Source organism: Halyomorpha halys, unplaced genomic scaffold (assembly GCF_000696795.3).
Source record: "Halyomorpha halys isolate HHAL.00 unplaced genomic scaffold, Hhal_1.1 Scaffold363.1, whole genome shotgun sequence".
Classification (NCBI taxonomy): Eukaryota; Metazoa; Arthropoda; class Insecta; order Hemiptera; family Pentatomidae; genus Halyomorpha; species Halyomorpha halys.
The window spans coordinates 654,901-657,399 of record NW_027106613.1 but is presented as its reverse complement, the minus strand read 5'-3'; the positions used below and the strand labels follow the sequence as shown (position 1 = coordinate 657,399).

The 2,499-nt window shown below is 27.5% G+C and overlaps 1 protein-coding gene and 1 long non-coding RNA gene across 12 annotated transcripts in view; one reads left to right on the top strand and one right to left on the bottom strand.

The window, feature by feature from the left end:
- Nucleotides 1-2,499, top strand: part of LOC106681753 (uncharacterized) — a 22,219-nt gene that overhangs the window by 385 nt on the left and 19,335 nt on the right. The window contains exon 2 of one of the 2 annotated variants that reach the window (XR_010842765.1): nucleotides 1,473-1,531. This is a non-coding gene — a long non-coding RNA (uncharacterized lncRNA). Of the gene's footprint in view, nucleotides 1-1,419; nucleotides 1,532-2,499 lie in introns of both variants that reach the window. The other variant, XR_010842766.1, reaches the window with a different exon arrangement.
- LOC106681751 (Exchange factor for Arf 6) overlaps nucleotides 1-2,499 on the bottom strand; it is a 37,822-nt gene that overhangs the window by 29,583 nt on the left and 5,740 nt on the right. The window contains exon 1 of one of the 10 annotated variants that reach the window (XM_014422226.3): nucleotides 1,298-1,431. The exons of the other annotated variants lie outside the window; for them this stretch is intronic. The gene's annotated coding sequence lies outside the window, so the exon portion shown is untranslated. Of the gene's footprint in view, nucleotides 1-1,297; nucleotides 1,432-2,499 lie in introns of those variants that run through there. 10 annotated transcript variants of the gene reach the window in all.

The following is a 2,499-nucleotide window of genomic DNA, read 5'->3' as shown; positions in this document are numbered from 1 at the left end:
AGCCACTTTGAGAAAAATAAATTTGTACATAGAGCCACTTTGAGAAAAATAAATTTGTACATAGAGCCACTTTGAGAAAAATAAATTTGTACATACATAACCACCGATTTAAAGTAGAACTATGATTTTAAAATTAACAAACTCTAACACAAACAATAAATTATAAAAACAATACAACTCAAAAAAAGAGAAAGAAAAAAAAAAAGAAGCATTTTTGAAAGTTTCAGTAAGTTGAGAAATCTTGCTATTAAAAAAAACAACATTGGCCCATGGTGTGTTTGATGTTTGCTTCATCAATAATCCTTTTTTAAAATCGATTATCGGTTTAATAAATGTATTTTATTTATTTATTGAAATTTGCAACTGTACAAAAAATAGAATAAGCAAATTTGATTAATGTTTCAAAACATATAATAATCTTGGGAACAAACTACCCAACGGTGGTACTATTAATGAATTTAAATTGAAAAAAAAAATTATAGCAAAATTTCTTTCTAGTTTTTAGTAATAATTTCGTTATCACTGTTTAATTAAAAATTTAATTTTTTTACAAGACACACTTTTCAATTGTAATAGCATTGAGTGATCATAAAAAAAAACATTGTTGAGGGCAAATCCTCAAAATTAATTTTATAAAAAATGGATCGAAACAAAGGAGATAATGCTGTTGAAGTGAGGATAGGCTACAAAAAGAGAAAAAACAAGTAAGAATAACGAGAATATAGCTGATAAAATAAAGTGTCACTGACTTGTTCGACGTGTTTAATCGAAGGATTTGCTAATACACAAAACAAAACACTGGCTGAAAAAACAAAGGAAGTCAATTAATTCACCAGAAAAAAAGGGACTTCTACACCAGAAATCTGAGCGCTTTTTCCTAAATATATCAAAAGAAACACTGACAGAATGAAAATTAGATAAAATATTAACACTTAAATAATTAAGTAAAAAAAAAAAATTAGAGTTACTTGGATAGGCAATAAGTAAAAAAAAATTGTTTTTGTATTTCATAAAACTCATGAATCTTAACTATTTTTAGGTAGCCTAAACTATTCATTGTTTTTACTAAAAAAATTTGCATCTAAGATTAAAATAATCTGGATGCAATTAAAATTAGATACTTAGAATTTTGAGAAGGTTTAAACTATAAGATGTTCTAGATTAGTAAGTGTATACTGCAATTACTGAATTATGGAGTCATTATGGAATGTTTTATAAAGTGCAAGCATAAAAATTCAATTTAAATGCGTCTGGGAATTTAAGATATTTATAAAAAATTGAAAAGATTATTTCTTACCATTGTTATAAATAAGAGGTTATAAAGCAGACAGAAAATAAAACACTATAAACCAAACAGAATAATTTAAAAAATTCAAATGCTAAGATGCTGCACTCATTTAAATTTTGTTTAATTATCAGAACTAACTGAATATGCCAAAATAAGGTTATAACAAACAAGCTATTATCAACAGGATACAGCAAAGGTCATAAACTGGAGATAAGGCGGTGTGATTCTTCAATGCCCTCAAATGTAAGTACTACAAAAAAAAATTTTTTAACTTTATATTTAGCTACTTTTTCAAATCTAATATAACAATACCCTCCATATGAACAAATTAAATTTAATACTTTGATAGGTAAAATGGATAGAAAAAAAAAAAAAAAAAAAAAAAACTAGAACCCTATATCAGTTTTTTATTTATAAAATAAGAATAAGAAATTAATCCAAAGTAATTCTAAGTATTCCAGAAAATATAATTGCCTACAGAAATAAGAAGACACAAGCTGCGAAACCCACAATATAACTTACTCTATTACCTTTTTTAACTGACATTACAATCACTTTATACATTATCACTATTTTTAAGGTTTAAGCTTGGCTTTGTTCCATTTCAATGTTAGCAATTTCATATTAGTTTGCAGATTTTTGAAAGTATGGTCACGGTACTTAAACTTTGCAAAGCCTCTCAAAATATTTTTGATTTGCAACAGAAATGTTCACATGGATGGTAAAAAAAAAAAAAATCTTAGAACAGCAACTCATACCATGCTCGAATGAAGAATATATATATACCAGGTCACAGGAAAAAAAAAAATGAGTGTTACTAGCATGGTATATCATGATGTAAACAAAGTTTCTATACTTTTCCCTTTTAATTCCTTAAAAATATTTTTTAAACAAATAATTATGTATTAGATATGGGAGTGGGTAACTGTGCTATTAACTCCAAGGACCTGGGTTTGAACCTGGCTATGGAAGATAATTATTTTCTGTCTCACTGAAGCCATCAGTCAGATCCAATAGGTTTGGTGGTCCTCCGGGGTCCACCCAGCTTCATCAAGTGGGTAAAAATCTGGCGGTCAAGAGTGATTCTAACCAAATCACCTTCTTGCAGTACCTACTTTCTTACAAAGTACTGCATCCCTGAGCCTTTATGAGTTGTTGCGGTACAGATTTAATTTTTAAATCTTTCTTTTTTCTTTTTACATCTCTTTATT